This window comes from Schistocerca gregaria, unplaced genomic scaffold (assembly GCF_023897955.1).
Source record: "Schistocerca gregaria isolate iqSchGreg1 unplaced genomic scaffold, iqSchGreg1.2 ptg000378l, whole genome shotgun sequence".
Lineage (NCBI taxonomy): Eukaryota > Metazoa > Arthropoda > Insecta > Orthoptera > Acrididae > Schistocerca > Schistocerca gregaria.
In genome coordinates, this window is record NW_026061824.1 from 4,709,965 (window position 1) to 4,731,841 (window position 21,877).

Below are 21,877 nucleotides of genomic sequence, written 5' to 3' on the forward strand. Positions count from 1 at the left end.
ATCGTCATATTGGCCGCTCTTCTCTCTGAAACGTTTACATTTATCGTGTGCAAAGCAATGTCTCGTGCTAAGGTAAGCGGAGACACTAAAAACACCATAATAGAACACACATGAAGCTTCTAAGTTGATGTGATAGCCATTACGAAGCAGTAGATTTCAAGTTTTAGTTATCCATTATTGACTTTTTATATGGCTTTGGTGCCTTGGACATGAGCTAGGACCATAAGAATTTGCAGGAAGGGAGGTCTAGCAGCTGCGTTGCACGGGGGAATTTGAAAAGTGTTCAAATACAGTGAAAACCTGAGATATCCGCCTATGTTTCGTCATTTGCTATCGAATCGACTTAACGCCAGATCGTCATAGTGCCCGCTATTCTCTCTGAAACCGTTATATTTATCGTGTGCAAAGCTATGTCGCGTGCTGCGGTATGCAGAGACACTAAAAGCATCATAATAGAACACAGAAGAAGCTTCTAAGTGTATGTGATAGCTAATACGAAGCAGTACAATTAAAGTTTTAGTTATCGATTATTGAATTTTTAGACGATTCTGGTGCCTTGGACATGAGCTAGGACCTTACGACCCTGCATGAAGGGAGGTCTAGCAGCCGCGTTGCACGGGGGAATGTGAAAAGTGTTCATATGTAGTGAAAACCTGAGAAATCCGCCCGTTTTCGTCATTTGCTATCGAATCGACTTAATGCCAGATCGTCATATTGGCCGGAATTCTCTCTGAAACGGTTACATTTATTGTGTGCAAACCTATGTCGCGAGCTGCGGAATGCCTGAACACTAAAAGCACCATAATAGAACACAGAAGAAGCATCTAAGTTGATGTGATAGAAAGTACTTAGCCGTACATTTCAAGTTTTAGTTATCGATTATTAACTTTTTAGACGGCTTTGGTGCATTGGACATGAGCTAGTACCTTAAGATTTTGCATGAAGGGAGGTCTAGCAGCCACGTTGCACGAGACAATGTGAAAAGTGTTCATATGTTGTAAAAACCTGAGAAATCCGCCCGTTTTCGTTATTTGCTATCGAATCGACTTAATGCGAGATCGTCATATTGACGGTTCTTCTCTCTGAAATGGTTACATTTATCGTGTGCAATGCTATGTCGCGTGCTGCGGTATGTGGAGACACGAAAAGCACCATAATATAATACAAAAGAAGCACCTAAGTTAATGTGATAGCCAGTACGAAGCAGTGCAATTCAAGTTTTAGTTATCGATTATTGACTTTTTAGACGGCTTTGGTGCCGTGGGCATGATCTAGGACCTGAAGATTTTGCATGAAGGGAATTCTAGCAGCCACGTTGCACGGGGTGATGTGAAAAGTTTCGTATGTAGTGAAAAGCTGAGAAATCCGCCCGTTTTCGTTATTTCTATCGAATCGACCTAATGCCAGATCGTCTTATTGGCCGCTCTTCTCTCTGAAATGGTTACATTTATCGTGTGCAAAGCTATGTCGCGTGCTGCGGTATGTGGAAACAGTAAAAGCACCATAATATAATACAAAAGAAGCATCTAAGTTGATGTGATAGCCAGTACGAAGCAGTACAATTCAAGTTTTAGTTATCGATTATTGCCTTTTTTAGACGGCCTTGGTGCCTTGGACATTAGCTAGGCGATTAAGATTTTGTATGAAGGGAGGTCTCGCAGCCACGTTGCACGACAGGGTGGCAGGGACAAAGAATCCAGTGAAATATTTTTAAGTGCTTTATCTGAAAACTACCTTGAGCAGTTAAACAGAAAACCGACTCGTGGCGAGAATATATTAGACCTTCTGGTGACAAACAGACCCGAACTATTTGAATCAGTTAATGCAGAACAGGGAATCAGCGATCATAAAGCGGTTACTGCGTCGATGATTTCAGCCGTAAATAGAAATATTAAAAAAGGTAGGAAGATTTTTCTGTTTAGCAAAAGTGACAAAAAGCAGATTACAGAGTACCTGACGGCTCAACACAAAAGTTTTGTCTCAAGTGCAGATAGTGTTGAGGATCAGTGGACAAAGTTCAAAACCATGGTACAATATGCGTTAGATGAGTATGTGCCAAGCAAGATCGTAAGAGATGGAAAAGAGCCACCGTGGTACAACAACCGAGTTAGAAAACTGCTGCGGAAGCAAAGGGAACTTCACAGCAAACATAAACATAGCCAAAACCTTGCAGACAAACAAAAATTACGCGAAGCGAAATGTAGTGTGAGGAGGGCTATGCGAGAGGCTTTCAATGAATTCGAAAGTAACGTTCTATGTACTGACTTGGCAGAAAATCCTAAGAAATTTTGGTCCTATGTCAAAGCGGTAGGTGGATCAAAACAAAATGTCCATACACTCTGTGACCAAAATGGTACTGAAACAGAGGATGACAGACTAAAGGCCGAATTACTAAATGTCTTCTTCCAAAGCTGTTTCACAGAGGAAGACTGCACTGTGCTTCCTTCTCTAGATTGTCGCACAGTTGACAAAATGGTAGATATCGAAGTAGACGACAGAGGGATAGAGAAACAATTAAAATCGCTCAAAAGAGGAAAGGCCGCTGGTCCTGATGGGATACCAGTTCGATTTTACACAGAGTACGCGAAGGAACTTGCCCCCCTTCTTGCAGCGGTGTACCGTAGGTCTCTAGAAGAGCGAAGCGTTCCAAAGGATTGGAAAAGGGCACAGGTCATCCCCGTTCTCAAGAAGGGACGTCGAACAGATGTGCAGAACTATAGACCTATATCTCTAACGTCGATCAGTTGTAGAATTTTGGAACACGTATTATGTTCGAGTATAATGTCTTTTCTGGAGACTAGAAATCTACTCTGTAGGAATCAGCATGGGTTTCGAAAAAGACGATCGTGTGAAACCCAGCTCGCGCTATTCGTCCACGAGACTCAGAGGGCCTTAGACACGGGTTCACAGGTAGATGCCGTGTTTCTTGACTTCCGCAAGGCGTTTGACACAGTTCCCCATAGTCGTTTAATGAACAAAGTAAGAGCATACGGACTATCAGATCAATTGTGTGATTGGATTGAGGAGTTCCTAGATAACAGAACGCAGCACGTCATTCTCAATGGAGAGAAGTCTTCCGAAGTAAGAGTGATTTCAGGAGTGCCGCAGGGGAGTGTCATAGGACCGTTGCTATTCACAATATACATAAATGACCTGGTGGATGACATCGGAAGTTCACTGAGGCTTTTTGCAGATGATGCTGTGGTGTATCGAGAGGTTGCAACAATGGAAAATTGTACTGAAATGCAGGAGGATCTGCAGCGAATTGACGCATGGTGCACGGAATGGCAATTGAATCTCAATGTAGCGAAGTGTAATGTGATGCGAATACATAGAAAGATAGGTCCCTTATCATTTAGCTACAAAATAGCAGGTCAGCAACTGGAAGCAGTTAATTCCATAAATTATCTGGGAGTACGCATTAGGAGTGATTTAAAATGGAATGATCATATAAAGTTGATCGTCGGTAAAGCAGATGCCAGACTGAGATTCATTGGAAGAATCCTAAGGAAATGCAATCCGACAACAAAGGAAGTAGGTTACAGTACGCTTGTTCGCCCAATGCTTGAATACTGCTCAGCAGTGTGGGATCCGCACCAGGTAGGGTTGATAGAAGAGATAGAGAAGATCCAACGGAGAGCAGCGCGCTTCGTTACAGGATCATTTAGTAATTGCGAAAGCGTTACGGAGATGATAGATAAACTCCAGTGGAAGACTCTGCAGGAGAGACGCTCAGTAGCTCGGTACGGGCTTTTGTTGAAGTTTCGAGAACATACCTTCACCGAAGAGTCAAGCAGTATATTGCTCCCTCCTACGTATATCTCGCGAAGAGACCATGAGGATAAAATCAGAGAGATTAGAGCCCACACAGAAGCATACCGACAATCCTTCTTTCCACGTACAATACGAGACTGGAATAGAAGGGAGAACCGATAGAGGTACTCAGGGTACCCTCCGCCACACACCGTCAGGTGGCTTGCGGAGTACGGATGTAGATGTAGATGTAGAATGTGAAAAGTGCTCATATATATTAAACACCTGAGAAATCCGCCCGTTTTCGTCATTTGCTATCGAATCGATTTAATGCCATATCGTCAAATTTGCCGCCCTTCTCTCTGAAACGGTTACATTTATCGTGTGCAAAGCTATGTCGCGTGCTGCGGTATGCGGAGACACTAAAAGCACCATAACAGAACACAGAAGAAGCTTCTATGATGAAGTGATAGCCACTACGAAGCAGTACAACTCAAGTTTTAGTTATCGATTATTGACTTTTTAGACGGCATTGGTTCCTTTGACATGAGCTACGACCTTACGATATTGCATGAAAGGATGTCTTGGAGCTGCGTTGCACGGGGGAATGTGAAAAGTGTTCATATATAGTGGAAACCTGGTTCCTTTGACATGAGCTACGACCTTACGATATTGCATGAAAGGATGTCTAGGAGCTGCGTTGCACGGGGGAATGTGAAAAGTGTTCATTATAGTGGAAACCTGAGAAATCCGCCCGTTTTCGACATTTGCTATCGAATCGACTTAGTGCCAGATCGTCATATTGCCCGCTCTTCTCTCTTAAATGGTTACATGTATCGTGTGCAAAGCTATGTCGCGTGCTGCGGTATGTGGAGACACTAAAAGCACCATAACAGAACACAGAATAAGCTTCTAAATTGATGTGATAGCCAGTACGAAGCAGTACAATTTATGATTTTGTTATCGATTATTGACTTTTTAGACGGCTTTGGTTCCTTTGACATGAGCTACGACCTGTCCTGATGTGATAGCCTGTACGAAGCAGTACAATTCAAGTTTTAGTTATCGGTTATTGAATTTTTAGACTATATTGGTGAATTGGACATTAGCTAGGACCTTACGACCTTGAATGAAGGGGGGTCTAGCAGCCGCGTTGCACGGGAGAATGTGAAAACTGTTCATATGCATTGAAAACCTGAGAAATCCGCTTGTTTTCGTCATTTCCTATCGAATCGACTTAATGCCAGATCGTCATATTGGCCGGTATTCTCTCTGAAACGGTTACATTTATAGTGTGCAAAGATATGTCGCGTGCTGTGGTATGCGGAGACACTAAAAGCACCATAATGGAACACAGAAGATGCTTCTAAGTTGATGTGATAGCCAGTAAGAAGCAGTACAATTCAAGTTTTAGTTATCGATTATTGACTTTTTAGATGGAGATGAGCTGGGACTTTACGATTTGCATGAGGGAGTTATAGCAGCCGCGTTGCACGTTGGAATGTGAAAAATGTTCATATGTAGTGAAAACCTGAGAAATCCTCCAGTTTTCGTCATTTGCTATCGAATCGACTTTTGCCAGATGGTCATATTGGCCGCTCTTCTCTCTGAAACGGTTACATTTATCGTGTGCAAAGCTACGTTTCGTGCTGCGTTATGCGGAGACACTAAAAGGACCATAATGGATCACAGATGAAGCTTCTAAGTTGATGTGATAGCCAGTACGAAGCAGTACTATTGTAGTTTTAGTTATCAATTATTGACTTTTTAGACGGGTTTGGTGCCTTGTACATGAGCTAGGACCTTACGATTTTGTATGAAGGGAGGTCTAGCAGCCGCGTTGCACGGGAGAATGTCAAATGTGTTCATGTGTGGTGAAATCCTGAGAGATCCACCCGTTTTCGTCATTTGCTATCGAATCGACTTTTGTCATATCGTCCAATTGGCCGCTCTTCTCTATGAAACGGTTACATTTATCGTGTGCAAAGCTATGTCGCGTGCTTCGGTATGCGGAGACACTAAAAGCACCATAATACAACACAGATGAAGTTTCTAAATTGTTGTGATAGCCAGTAAGAAGCAGTACAATTCAAGTTTTAGTTATCGATTACTGACTTTTTAGACGGCTTTGGTGCCTTGGACATGAGTTAGGACGTTAAGATTTTGCATGAGGGAGTTCTAGCAGCCGTCTTTCACGGGGGAATGTGAAATGTGTTCATATGTAGTGTAAACCTGAGAAATCGCCCCGTTTTCGTCATTTGCTATCGAATCGACTAAATGCCAGATCGTCATATTGCCCGCTCTTCTCTCTGAAACGGTTACATTTATCGTGTGCAACGCTATGTCGCGTGCTGCGGTATGCGGAAACACTAAACGCACCATAACAGAACACAAAAGAAGCTTCTAAATTGGTGTGATAGCCAGTCCGAAGCAGTACATTTCAAGTTTCAGTTATCGATTATTGACTTTTTAAACGGCTTTGGCGCCTTGGACATGAGCTAGGACCTTAAGATTTTGAATAAAGGTAGGTCTAGTAGCCGCGTTGCACTGTGGAATGTGAAAACTGTTCATACGTTGTGAAAACCTGAGATATCCGCCCGTTTTCGTCATTTGCTATCGAATCGACTTAATGCCAGATCGTCATATTGGCCGGTATTCTCCCTGAAACGGTTACATTTATCGTGTGCAAAGCAATGCCGCTGCTGTGGTATGCGGAGACACTAAAAGCACCATAATAGAACACAGAAGAAGCTTCTAAGTTGATGAGATAGTCAGTACTAAGCAGTAATATTGAAGTTTTAGTTATCGATTATTGACTTTTCAGACGATTTTGGTGACTTGGACATGAGCTAGGACCTTACGACCTTGCATGACGGGAGGTTTAGCAACCGCGTTGGACGGGGGAATGTGAAAAGTGTTCATATGTAGTGTAAACGTGAGAAATCCGCCCGTTTTCGTCATTTGCTATCGAATCGACTTAAGGCCAGATCGCCATATTGGCAGCTCTTCACTCTGAAACGGTTACATTTATCGTGTGCAAAGCTATGTCGCGTGCTGTGGAATACGGAGACACTAGAAGCACTATAATAGAACACAGAAAAAGCTTCTAGGTTGATGTGATCGCCAGTACGAAGAAGTACAATTCAAGATTTAGTTACAGATTATTGACTTTTTAGACGATTTTGGTGCCATGTACATGCGCTAGGACCTTACGACCTTGCATGAAAGGAGTCTAGCAGCCGCGTTGCACGGGGGAATGTGAAAAGTGTTCATATGTAGTGAAATCCTGAGAAATCCGCTCGTTTTCGTCATTTGCTATCGAATCGACTTAATGCCAGATCGTCATATTGGCGGCTCTTCTCTCTGAAATGTTTACATTTCTCGTGTGCAAAGCTATGAAAGCTATGTCGCGTGCTGCGGTATGCGGAGACACTAAAAGCTCCATAATAGAATACAGAATAAGCTTCTAAGTTGATGTGATAGAAACTACGCAGCAGTACAATTCAAGTTTTAGGTATCGATTATTACCTTTTTAGACGGCTTCGGTGCCCTGGACATGATCCAGGACCTTAAGATTTTGCATGAAGGGAGGTCTAGCAGCCGCGTTGCACGGGGGAATGTGAAAAGTGTTCATATGTTGTAAAAACCTGAGAAATTCGCCCGTTTTCGTTATTTGCTATGGAATAGACTTTAGCCAGATCGTCATATTGGGCGCTCTTTTCTCTGAAACGGTTACATTTATCGTGTGCAAAGCTTTGTCGCGTGCTGCGGTATGTGGAGACACTAAAAGCACGATAATAGAAAACATAAGAAGCTTCTAAGATGGTGTGATAGCCAAAACGAAGCAGTACAATTCAATTTTTAGCTATCGATTGTTGACTTTTTAGACGGCTTTGGTGCTTTGGACATGAGCTAGGACCTTAAGATTCTGCATGAAGGGAGATCTAGCAGCCGCGTTGCACGGGGGAATGTGAAAAGTGGTTATATGCAGTGAAAACGTGAGAAATCTGATCGTTTTCGACATTAGCTATCGAATCGACTTTTGCCAGATCGTCAATTTGGCCGCTCTTCTCTCTGTAACGGTTACATTTATCGTGTGCAAAGCTATGTCGCGTGCTGCGGTATGCGGAGACACTAAATGCACCATAGTAGAACACAGATGAAGCTTCTAAATTGATGTGATAGCCTGTACGAAGCAGTACAATTCAAGTTTTATTTATCGATTATTGAATTTTTAGACGATTTTGTGCCTTGGACATGGGCTAGGACCTTGTGACCTTGCATGAAGGGAGGTCTAGCATCCGCGTTGCACGGGGGAATGTGAAAAGTGTTCATATGTAGTGAAAACCTGAGAAATCCCCCCGTTTCCGTCATTTGCTATCGAATCGACTAAATGCCAGATCGTCATATTGGCCGCTCTTCTCTCTGAAACGGTTGTACTTATCGTCTGCAAAGCTATGTCGCGTGCTGCGTTACGCGGACACACTAAAAGCACTATAGTAGAACACAGATGAAGCTTCTAAGTCGATGTAATAGCCAGTAAGAAGTAGTACAATTCAAGTTTTAGGTATCGATTATTGACTTCTTAGATGGATTTAAGCCTTGGACATGAGCTAGGATGTTAAGATTCTGCATGAAAGGAGGACTAGCAGCCGAGTTGCACGGGAGAATGTGAAAAGTGTTCATATGTAGTAAAAACCTGAGAAATCCGTCCGTTTTCGTCATTTGTTATCGAATCGACTTAAAGCCAGATCGTCACATTGGCCGCTCTTCTCTCTGAAACGGTTGTACTTATCGTCTGCAAAGCTATGTCGCGTGATGCGGTATGCGGAGACGCTAAAAGCACCATAGTAGAACACAGATGAAGCTTCTAAGTTGATGTAATTGCCAGTAAGATGTAGTACAAATCAAGTTTTATGTATCGATTATTGACTTTTTAGCTGGCTTTGGTGCCTTGGACATGAGCTAGGACCTTAAGATTCTGCATGAAAGGAGGACTAGCAGCCGAGTTGCACGGGAGAATGTGAAAAGTGTTCATATGTAGTAAAAACCTGAGAAATCCGTCCGTTTTCGTCATTTGTTATCGAATCGACTTAAAGCCAGATCGTCACATTGGCCCCTCTTTTCTCTGAAACGGTTGTACTTATCGTCTGCAAAGCTATGTCGCGTACTGCGGTGTGCGGAGACACTAAAAGCACCATGGTAGAACACAGATGATGCTTCTAAGTTGATGTAGTAGCCAGTAAGAAGTAGTACAATTCAAGTTTTAGGTATCGATTATTGACTTTTTAGCTGGCTTTGGTGCCTTGGACATGAGCTAGGACCTTAAGATTCTGCATTAAAGGAGGACTAGCAGCCGCGTTGCACGGGAGAATGTGAAATGTGTTCATATGTAGTGGAAACCTTAGAAATCCGTCCGTTTTCGTCATTTGTTATCGAATCGACTTAAAGCCCGATCGTCATATTGGCCGCTCTTCTCTCTGAAACGGTTGTACTTATCGTCTGCAAAGCTATGTCGCGTGCTGCGGTATGCGGAGACACTAAAAGCACCATAGTAGAACACAGATGAAGCTTCTATGATGATGTAATAGCCAGTAAGAAGTAGTACAATTCAAGTTTTAGGTATCGATTATTGACTTTTTAGCTGGCTTTGGTGCCTTGGACATGAGCTAGGACCTTAAGATTCTGCATGAAAGGAGGACTAGCGGCCGCGTTGTACGGGAGAATGTGAAATGTTTTCATATGTAGTAAAATCCTGAGAAATACGTCCGTTTTCGTCATTTGTTATTGAATCGACTTAAAGCCAGATCGTCACATTGGCTGCTCTTCTCTCTGAAACGGTTGTACTTATCGTCTGGGAAGCCTTGTCGCGTGCTGCGGTATGCGGTGACACTGAAAGCACCATAGTAGAACACAGATGAAGCTTCTAAGATGATGTAATAGCCAGTAAGAAGTAGTACAATTCAAGTTTTAGGTATCGATTATTGAATTTTTAGCTGGCTTTGGTGCCTTGGACATGAGCTAGGACCTTAAGATTCTGCATGAAAGGAGGACTAGCAGCCGAGTTGCACGGGAGAATGTGAAAAGGGTTCATATGTAGTAAAAACCTGAGAAATCCGTCCGTTTTCGTCATTTGTTATCGAATCGACTTAAAGCCAGATCGTCACATTGGCCCCTCTTTTCTCTGAAACGGTTGTACTTATCGTCTGCAAAGCTATGTCGCGTACTGCGGTGTGCGGAGACACTAAAAGCACCATGGTAGAACACAGATGAAGCTTCTAAGTTGATGTAATAGCCAGTAAGAAGTAGTACAATTCAAGTTTTAGGTATCGATTATTGACTTTTTAGCTGGCTTTGGTGCCTTGGACATGAGCTAGGACCTTAAGATTCTGCATTAAAGGAGGACTAGCAGCCGCGTTGCACGGGAGAATGTGAAATGTGTTCATATGTAGTAGAAACCTGAGAAATCCGTCCGTTTTCGTCATTTGTTATCGAATCGACTTAAAGCCAGATCGTCACATTGGCCGCTCTTCTCTCTGAAACGGTTGTACTTATCGTCTGAAAAGCTATGTCGCGTGCTGCGTTATGCGGAGACAATAAAATCACCATAGTAGAACACAGATGAAGCTTCTAAGTCGATGTAATAGCCAGTAAGAAGTAGTACAATTCAAGTTTTAGGTATCGATTATTGATTTTTTAGCTGGCTTTGGTGACTTGGACATGAGCTAGGACCTTAAGATTCTGCATGAAAGGAGGACTAGCAGCCGAGTTGCAGGGGAGAATGTGAAAAGTGTTCATATGTAGTAAAAACCTGAGAAATCCGTCCGTTTTCGTCATTTGTTATCGAATCGACTTAAAGCCAGATCGTCACATTGGCCGCTCTTCTCTCTGAAACGGTTGTACTTATCGTCTTCAAAGCTATGTCGCCTGCTGCGGTATGCGGAGACACTAAAAGCACCATAGTAGAACACAGATGAAGCTTCTAAGTTGATGTAATAACCAGTAAGAAGAAGTACAATTCAAGTTTTAGGTATCGATTATTGACTTCTTAGCTGGCTTTGGTGCCTTGGACATGAGCTAGGACCTTAAGATTCTGCATGAAAGGAGGACTAGCAACCGAGTTGCACGGGAGAATGTGAAAAGTGTTCATATGTAGTAAAAACCTGAGAAATCCGTCCTTTTTCGTCATTTGTTATCGAATCGACTTAAAGCCAGATCGTCACATTGGCCGCTCTTCTCTCTGAAACGGTTGTACTTATCGTCTGCAAAGCTATGTCGCGTGCAGCGGTATGCGGAGACACTAAAAGCACCATAGTAGAACACAGATGAAGCTTCTATGATGATGTAATAGCCAGTAAGAAGTAGTACTATTCAAGTTTTAGGTATCGATTATTGACTTTTTAGCTGGCTTTGGTGCCTTGGACATGAGCTAGGACCTTAAGATTCTGCATGAAAGGAGGACTAGCAGCCGAGTTGCAGGGGAGAATGTGAAAAGTGTTCATATGTAGTAAAAACCTGAGAAATCCGTCCGTTTTCGTCATTTGTTATCGAATCGACTTAAAGCCCGATCGTCACATCGGCCGCTCTTCTCTCTGAAACGGTTGTACTTATCGCCTGCAAAGCTATGTCGCGTGATGCGGTATCCGGAGACACTAAAAGCACCATAGTAGAACACAGATGAAGCTTCTAAGTTGATGTAATAGCCAGTAAGAAGTAGTACAATTCAAGTTTAGGTATCGATTATTGACTTTTTATCTGGCTTTGGTGCCTTGGACATGAGCTAGGACCTTAAGATTCTGAATGAAAGGAGGACTAGCGGCCGCGTTGTACGGGAGAATATGAAATGTGTTCATATGTAGTAAAATCCTGAGAAATACGTCCGTTTTCGTCATTTGATATCGAATCGACTTAAAGCCAGATCGTCACATTGGCTGCACTTCTCTCTGAAACGGTTGTACTTATCGTCTGGAAAGCTTTGTCGCGTGCTGCGGTATGCGGAGACACTGAAAGCACCATAGTAGAACACAGATGAAGCTTCTAAGATGATGTAATAGCCAGTAAGAAGTAGTACAATTCAAGTTTTAAGTATCGATTATTGACTTTTTAGCTGGCTTTGGTGCCTTGGACATGAGCTAGGACCTTAAGATTCTGCATGAAAGGAGGACTAGCAGCCGAGTTGCACGGGAGAATGTGAAAAGTGTTCATATGTAGTAAAAACCTGAGAAATCCGTCCGTTTTCGTCATTTGTTATCGAATCGACTTAAAGCCAGATCGTCACATTGGCCCCTCTTTTCTCTGAAACGGTTGTACTTATCGTCTGCAAAGCTATGTCGCGTACTGCGGTGTGCGGAGACACTAAAAGCACCATGGTAGAACACAGATGAAGCTTCTAAGTTGATGTAATAGCCAGTAAGAAGTAGTACAATTCAAGTTTTAGGTATCGATTATTGACTTTTTAGCTGGCTTTGGTGCCTTGGACATGAGCTAGGACCTTAAGATTCTGCATGAAAGGAGGACTAGCGGCCGCGTTGCACGGGAGAATGTGAAATGTGTTCATATGTAGTAGAAACCTGAGAAATCCGTCCGTTTTCGTCATTTGTTATCGAATCGACTTAAAGCCCGATCGTCACATTGGCCGCTCTTCTCTCTGAAACGGTTGTACTTATCGTCTGCAAAGCTATGTCGCGTGCTGCGTTATGCGGAGACAATAAAATCACCATAGTAGAACACAGATGAAGCTTCTAAGTCGATGTAATAGCCAGTAAGAAGTAGTACAATTCAAGTTTTAGGTACTGATTATTGACTTTTTAGCTGGCTTTGGTGCCTTGGACATGAGCTAGGACCTTAAGATTCTGCATGAAAGGAGGACTAGCAGCCGAGTTGCATGGGAGAATGTGAAAAGTGTTCATATGTAGTAAAAAACTGAGAAATCCGTCCGTTTTCGTCATTTTTTATCGAATCGACTTAAAGCCAGATCGTCACATTGGCCGCTCTTCTCTCTGAAACGGTTGTACTTATCGTCTGCAAAGCTATGTCGCGTGCTGCGGTATGCGGAGACACTAAAAGCACCATAGTAGAACACAGATGAAGCTTCTATGATGATGTAATAGCCAGTAAGAAGTAGTACAATTCAAGTTTTAGGTATCGATTATTGACTTTTTAGCTGGCTTTGGTACCTTGGACATGAACTAGGACCTTAAGATTCTGCATGAAAGGAGGACTAGCACCCGCGTTGGATAGGAGAATGTGAAAAGTGTTCATATGTAGTAAAAATCTGAGAAATCCGTCCGTTTTCGTCATTTGTTATCGAATCGACTTAAAGCCAGATCGTCACATTGGCTGCTCTTCTATCTGAAACGGTTGTACTTATCGTCTGGAAAGCTTTGTCGCGTGCTGCGGTATGCGGAGACACTAAAAGCACCATAGTAGAACACAGATGAAGCTTCTAAGTTGATGTAATAACCAGTAAGAAGTAGTACAATTCAAGTTTTAGGTATCGATTATTGACTTCTTAGCTGGCTTTGGTGCCTTGGACATGAGCTAGGACCTTAAGATTCTGCATGAAAGGAGGATTAGCAGCGGAGTTGCACGGGAGAATGTGAAAAGTGTTCATATGTAGTAAAAACCCGAGAAATCCGTCCGTTTTCGTCATTTGTTATCGAATCGACTTAAAGCCAGATCGTCACATTGGCCGCTCTTCTCTCTGAAACGGTTGTACTTATCGTCAGCAAAGATATGTCGCGTGCTGCGGTATGCGGAGACACTAAAAGCACCATAGTAGAACACAGATGAAGCTTCTATGATGATGTAATGGCCAGTAAGAAGTAGTACAATTCAAGTTTTAGGTATCGATTATTGATTTTTTAGCTGGCTTTGGTGCCTTGGACATGAGCTAGGACCTTAAGATTCTGCATGAAAGGAGGACTAGCAGCCGAGTTGCACGGGAGAATGTGAAAAGTGTTCATATGTAGTAAAAACCTGAGAAATCCGTCCGTTTTCGTCATTTGTTATCGAATCGACTTAAAGCCAGATCGTCACATTGGCCGCTCTTCTCTCTGAAACGGATGTACTTATCGTCTTCAAAGCTATGTCGCCTGCTGCGGTATGCGGAGACACTAAAAGCACCATAGTAGAACACAGATGAAGCTTCTAAGTTGATGTAATAACCAGTAAGAAGTAGTAAAATTCAGGTTTTAGGTATCGATTATTGACTTCTTAGCTGGCTTTGGTGCCTTGGACATGAGCTAGGACCTTAAGATTCTGCATGAAAGGAGGACTAGCAACCGAGTTGCACGGGAGAATGTGAAAAGTGTTCATATGTAGTAAAAACCTGAGAAATCCGTCCTTTTTCGTCATTTGTTATCGAATCGACTTAAAGCCAGATCGTCACATTGGCCGCTCTTCTCTCTGAAACGGTTGTACTTATCGTCTGCAAAGCTATGTCGCGTGCTGCGGTATGCGGAGACACTAAAAGCACCATAGTAGAACACAGATGAAGTTTCTATGATGATGTAATAGCCAGTAAGAAGTAGTACAATTCAAGTTTTAGGTATCGATTATTGATTTTTTAGCTGGCTTTGGTGCCTTGGACATGAGCTAGGACCTTAAGATTCTGCATGAAAGGAGGACTAGCAGCCGAGTTGCAGGGGAGACTGTGAAAAGTGTTCATATGTAGTAAAAACCTGAGAAATCCGTCCGTTTTCGTTATTTGTTATCGAATCGACTTAAAGCCAGATCGTCACATTGGCCGCTCTTCTCTCTGAAACGGTTGTACTTATCGTCTTCGAAGCTATGTCGCGTGCTGCGGTATGCGGAGACACTAAAAGCACCATAGTATAAAACAGATGAAGCTTCTAATTTGATGTAATAGCCAGTAAGAAGTAGTACAACTGAAGTTTTAGGTATCGATTATTGACTTTTTAGCTGGCTTTGGTGCCTTGTACATGAGCTATTACCTTAAGATTCTGCATGAAAGGAGGACTAGCAGCCGCGTTGCACGGGAGAATGTGAAATGTGTTCGTATGTAGTAGAAACCTGAGAAATCCGTCCGTTTTCGTCATTTGTTATCGAATCGACTTAAAGCCAGATCGTCACATTGGCCGCTCTTCTCTCTCAAACGGTTGTACTTATCGTCTGCAAAGCTATGTCGCGTGATGCGGTATGCGGAGACAATAAAATCACCATAGTTGAACACAGATGAAGCTTCTAAGTCGATGTAATAGCCAGTAAGAAGTAGTACAATTCAAGTTTTAGGTATCGATTATTGACTTTTTAGCTGGCTTTGGTGCCTTGGACATGAGCTAGGACCTTAAGATTCTGCATGAAAGGAGGACTAGCAGCCGAGTTGCACGGGAGAATGTGAAATGTGTTCATATGTAGTAAAAACCTGAGAAATCCGTCCGTTTTCGTCATTTGTTATCGAATCGACTTAAAGCCAGATCGTCACATTGGCCCCTCTTTTCTCTGAAACGGTTGTACTTATCGTCTGCAAAGCTATGTCGCGTACTGCGGTGTGCGGAGACACTAAAAGCACCATGGTAGAACACAGATGAAGCTTCTAAGTTGATGTAATAGCCAGTAAGAAGTAGTACAATTCAAGTTTTAGGTATCGATTATTGACTTTTTAGCTGGCTTTGGTGCCTTGGACATGAGCTAGGACCTTAAGATTCTGCATTAAAGGAGGACTAGCAGCCGCGTTGCACGGGAGAATGTGAAATGTGTTCATATGTAGTAGAAACCTGAGAAATCCGTCCGTTTTCGTCATTTGTTATCGAATCGACTTAAAGCCCGATCGTCACATTGGCCGCTCTTCTCTCTGAAACGGTTGTACTTATCGTCTGAAAAGCTATGTCGCGTGCTGCGTTATGCGGAGACAATAAAATCACCATAGTAGAACACAGATGAAGCTTCTAAGTCGATGTAATAGCCAGTAAGAAGTAGTACAATTCAAGTTTTAGGTACTGATTATTGACTTTTTAGCTGGCTTTGGTGCCTTGGACATGAGCTAGGACCTTAAGATTCTGCATGAAAGGAGGACTAGCAGGCGAGTTGCATGGGAGAATGTGAAAAGTGTTCATATGTAGTAAAAACCTGAGAAATCCGTCCGTTTTCGTCATTTTTTATCGAATCGGCTTAAAGCCAGATCGTCACATTGGCCGCTCTTCTCTCTGAAACGGTTGTACTTATCGTCTGCAAAGCTATGTCGCGTGCTGCGATATGCGGAGACACTAAAAGCACCATAGTAGAACACAGATGAAGCTTCTATGATGATGTAATAGCCAGTAAGAAGTAGTACAATTCAAGTTTTAGGTATCGATTATTGACTTTTTAGCTGGCTTTGGTACCTTGGACATGAACTAGGACCTTAAGATTCTGCATAAAAGGAGGACTAGCACCCGCGTTGGATAGGAGAATGTGAAAAGTGTTCATATGTAGTAAAAATCTGAGAAATCCGTCCGTTCTCGTCATTTGTTATCGAATCGACTTAAAGCCAGATCGTCACATTGGCTGCTCTTCTCTCTGAAACGGTTGTACTTATCGTCTGGAAAGCTTTGTCGCGTGCTGCGGTATGCGGAGACACTAAAAGCACCATAGTAGAACACAGATGAAGCTTCTAAGTTGATGTAATAACCAGTAAGAAGTAGTACAATTCAAGTTTTAGGTATCGATTATTGACTTCTTAGCTGGCTTTGGTGCCTTGGACATGAGCTAGGACCTTAAGATTCTGCATGAAAGGAGGACTAGCAGCCGAGTTGCACGGGAGAATGTGAAAAGTGTTCATATGTAGTAAAAACCCGAGAAATCCGTCCGTTTTCGTCATTTGTTATCGAATCGACTTAAAGCCAGATCGTCACATTGGCCGCTCTTCTCTCTGAAACGGTTGTCCTTATCGTCTTCAAAGCTATGTCGCCTGCTGCGGTATGCGGAGACACTAAAAGCACCATAGTAGAACACAGATGAAGCTTCTAAGTTGATGTAATAACCAGTAAGAAGTAGTACAATTCAAGTTTTAGGTATCGATTATTGACTTCTTTGCTGGCTTTGGTACCTTGGACAAGAACTAGGACCTTAAGATTCTGCATGAAAGGAGGACTAGCACCCGCGTTGGATAGGAGAATGTGAAAAGTGTTCATATGTAGTAAAAATCTGAGAAATCCGTCCGTTTTCGTCATTTGTTATCGAATCGACTTAAAGCCAGATCGTCACTTTGGCTGCTCTTCTCTCTGAAACGGTTGTACTTATCGTCTGGAAAGCTTTGTCGCGTGCTGCGGTATGCGGAGACACTAAAAGCACCATAGTAGAACACAGATGAAGTTTCTAAGTTGATGTAATAACCAGTAAGAAATAGTACAATTCAAGTTTTAGGTATCGATTATTGACTTCTTAGCTGGCTTTGGTGCCTTGGACATGAGCTAGGACCTTAAGATTCTGCATGAAAGGAGGATTAGCAGCGGAGTTGCACGGGAGAATGTGAAAAGTGTTCATATGTAGTAAAAACCCGAGAAATCCGTCCGTTTTCGTCATTTGTTATCGAATCGACTTAAAGCCAGATCGTCACATTGGCCGCTCTTCTCTCTGAAACGGTTGTACTTATCGTCTTCAAAGCTATGTCGCCTGCTGCGGTATGCGGAGACACTAAAAGCACCATAGTAGAACACAGATGAAGCTTCTAAGTTGATGTAATAACCAGTAAGAAGTAGTACAATTCAAGTTTTAGGTATCGATTATTGACTTCTTAGCTGGCTTTGGTGCCTTGGACATGAGCTAGGACCTTAAGATTCTGCATGAAAGGAGGACTAGCAGCCGAGTTGCAGGGGAGAATGTGAAAAGTGTTCATATGTAGTAAAAACCTGAGAAATCCGTCCGTTTTCGTCATTTGTTATCGAATCGACTTAAAGCCCGATCGTCACATCGGCCGCTCTTCTCTCTGAAACGGTTGTACTTATCGCCTGCAAAGCTATGTCGCGTGATGCGGTATCCGGAGACACTAAAAGCACCATAGTAGAACACAGATGAAGCTTCTAAGTTGATGTAATAGCCAGTAAGAAGTAGTACAATTCAAGTTTAGGTATCGATTATTGACTTTTTATCTGGCTTTGGTGCCTTGGACATGAGCTAAGACCTTAAGATTCTGCATGAAAGGAGGACTAGCGGCCGCGTTGTACGGGAGAATGTGAAATGTGTTCATATGTAGTAAAATCCTGAGAAATACGTCCGTTTTCGTCATTTGATATCGAATCGACTTAAAGCCAGATCGTCACATTGGCTGCACTTCTCTCTGAAACGGTTGTACTTATCGTCTGGAAAGCTTTGTCGCGTGCTGCGGTATGCGGAGACACTGAAAGCACCATAGTAGAACACAGATGAAGCTTCTAAGATGATGTAATAGCCAGTAAGAAGTAGTACAATTCAAGTTTTAAGTATCGATTATTGACTTTTTAGCTGGCTTTGGTGCCTTGGACATGAGCTAGGACCTTAAGATTCTGCATGAAAGGAGGACTAGCAGCCGAGTTGCACGGGAGAATGTGAAAAGTGTTCATATGTAGTAAAAACCTGAGAAATCCGTCCGTTTTCGTCATTTGTTATCGAATCGACTTAAAGCCAGATCGTCACATTGGCCCCTCTTTTCTCTGAAACGGTTGTACTTATCGTCTGCAAAGCTATGTCGCGTACTGCGGTGTGCGGAGACACTAAAAGCACCATGGTAGAACACAGATGAAGCTTCTAAGTTGATGTAATAGCCAGTAAGAAGTAGTACAATTCAAGTTTGAGGTATCGATTATTGACTTTTTAGCTGGCTTTGGTGCCTTGGACATGAGCTAGGACCTTAAGATTCTGCATGAAAGGAGGACTAGCGGCCGCGTTGCACGGGAGAATGTGAAATGTGTTCATATGTAGTAGAAACCTGAGAAATCCGTCCGTTTTCGTCATTTGTTATCGAATCGACTTAAAGCCCGATCGTCACATTGGCCGCTCTTCTCTCTGAAACGGTTGTACTTATCGTCTGCAAAGCTATGTCGCGTGCTGCGTTATGCGGAGACAATAAAATCACCATAGTAGAACACAGATGAAGCTTCTAAGTCGATGTAATAGCCAGTAAGAAGTAGTACAATTCAAGTTTTAGGTACTGATTATTGACTTTTTAGCTGGCTTTGGTGCCTTGGACATGAGCTAGGACCTTAAGATTCTGCATGAAAGGAGGACTAGCAGCCGAGTTGCATGGGAGAATGTGAAAAGTGTTCATATGTAGTAAAAAACTGAGAAATCCGTCCGTTTTCGTCATTTTTTATCGAATCGACTTAAAGCCAGATCGTCACATTGGCCGCTCTTCTCTCTGAAACGGTTGTACTTATCGTCTGCAAAGCTATGTCGCGTGCTGCGGTATGCGGAGACACTAAAAGCACCATGGTAGAACACAGATGAAGCTTCTATGATGATGTAATAGCCAGTAAGAAGTAGTACAATTCAAGTTTTAGGTATCGATTATTGACTTTTTAGCTGGCTTTGGTACCTTGGACATGAACTAGGACCTTAAGATTCTGCATGAAAGGAGGACTAGCACCCGCGTTGGATAGGAGAATGTGAAAAGTGTTCATATGTAGTAAAAATCTGAGAAATCCGTCCGTTTTCGTCATTTGTTATCGAATCGACTTAAAGCCAGATCGTCACATTGGCTGCTCTTCTCTCTGAAACGGTTGTACTTATCGTCTGGAAAGCTTTGTCGCGTGCTGCGGTATGCGGAGACACTAAAAGCACCATAGTAGAACACAGATGAAGCTTCTAAGTTGATGTAATAACCAGTAAGAAGTAGTACAATTCAAGTTTTAGGTATCGATTATTGACTTCTTAGCTGGCTTTGGTGCCTTGGACATGAGCTAGGACCTTAAGATTCTGCATGAAAGGAGGATTAGCAGCGGAGTTGCACGGGAGAATGTGAAAAGTGTTCATATGTAGTAAAAACCCGAGAAATCCGTCCGTTTTCGTCATTTGTTATCGAATCGACTTAAAGCCAGATCGTCACATTGGCCGCTCTTCTCTCTGAAACGGTTGTACTTATCGTCTTCAAAGCTATGTCGCCTGCTGCGGTATGCGGAGACACTAAAAGCACCATAGTAGAACACAGATGAAGCTTCTAAGTTGATGTAATAACCAGTAAGAAGTAGTACAATTCAGGTTTTAGGTATCGATTATTGACTTCTTAGCTGGCTTTGGTGCCTTGGACATGAGCTAGGACCTTAAGATTCTGCATGAAAGGAGGACTAGCAACCGAGTTGCACGGGAGAATGTGAAAAGTGTTCATATGTAGTAAAAACCTGAGAAATCCGTCCTTTTTCGTCATTTGTTATCGAATCGACTTAAAGCCAGATCGTCACATTGGCCGCTCTTCTCTCTGAAACGGTTGTACTTATCGTCTGCAAAGCTATGTCGCGTGCTGCGGTATGCGGAGACACTAAAAGCACCATAGTAGAACACAGATGAAGCTTCTATGATGATGTAATAGCCAGTAAGAAGTAGTACAATTCAAGTTTTAGGTATCGATTATTGATTTTTTAGCTGGCTTTGGTGCCTTGGACATGAGCTAGGACCTTAAGATTCTGCATGAAAGGAGGACTAGCAGCCGAGTTGCAGGGGAGACTGTGAAAAGTGTTCATATGTAGTAAAAACCTGAGAAATCCGTCCGTTTTCGTCATTTGTTATCGAATCGACTTAAAGCCAGATCGTCACATTGGCCGCTCTTCTCTCTGAAACGGTTGTACTTATCGTCTTCGAAGCTATGTCGCGTGCTGCGGTATGCGGAGACACTAAAAGCACCATAGTATAAAACAGATGAAGCTTCTAATTTGATGTAATAGCCAGTAAGATGTAGTACAACTGAAGTTTTAGGTATCGATTATTGACTTTTTAGCTGGCTTTGGTGCCTTGTACATGAGCTATTACCTTAAGATTCTGCATGAAAGGAGGACTAGCAGCCGCGTTGCACGGGAGAATGTGAAATGTGTTCGTATGTAGTAGAAACCTGAGAAATCCGTCCGTTTTCGTCATTTGTTATCGAATCGACTTAAAGCCAGATCGTCACATTGGCCGCTCTTCTCTCTCAAACGGTTGTACTTATCGTCTGCAAAGCTATGTCGCGTGATGCGGTATGCGGAGACAATAAAATCACCATAGTTGAACACAGATGAAGCTTCTAAGTCGATGTAATAGCCAGTAAGAAGTAGTACAATTCAAGTTTTAGGTATCGATTATTGACTTTTTAGCTGGCTTTGGTGCCTTGGACATGAGCTAGGACCTTAAGATTCTGCATGAAAGGAGGACTAGCAGCCGAGTTGCACGGGAGAATGTGAAATGTGTTCATATGTAGTAAAAACCTGAGAAATCCGTCCGTTTTCGTCATTTGTTATCGAATCGACTTAAAGCCAGATCGTCACATTGGCCCCTCTTTTCTCTGAAACGGTTGTACTTATCGTCTGCAAAGCTATGTCGCGTACTGCGGTGTGCGGAGACACTAAAAGCACCATGGTAGAACACAGATGAAGCTTCTAAGTTGATGTAATAGCCAGTAAGAAGTAGTACAATTCAAGTTTTAGGTATCGATTATTGACTTTTTAGCTGGCTTTGGTGCCTTGGACATGAGCTAGGACCTTAAGATTCTGCATTAAAGGAGGACTAGCAGCCGCGTTGCACGGGAGAATGTGAAATGTGTTCATATGTAGTAGAAACCTGAGAAATCCGTCCGTTTTCGTCATTTGTTATCGAATCGACTTAAAGCCCGATCGTCACATTGGCCGCTCTTCTCTCTGAAACGGTTGTACTTATCGTCTGAAAAGCTATGTCGCGTGCTGCGTTATGCGGAGACAATAAAATCACCATAGTAGAACACAGATGAAGCTTCTAAGTCGATGTAATAGCCAGTAAGAAGTAGTACAATTCAAGTTTTAGGTACTGATTATTGACTTTTTAGCTGGCTTTGGTGCCTTGGACATGAGCTAGGACCTTAAGATTCTGCATGAAAGGAGGACTAGCAGGCGAGTTGCGTGGGAGAATGTGAAAAGTGTTCATATGTAGTAAAAACCTGAGAAATCCGTCCGTTTTCGTCATTTTTTATCGAATCGGCTTAAAGCCA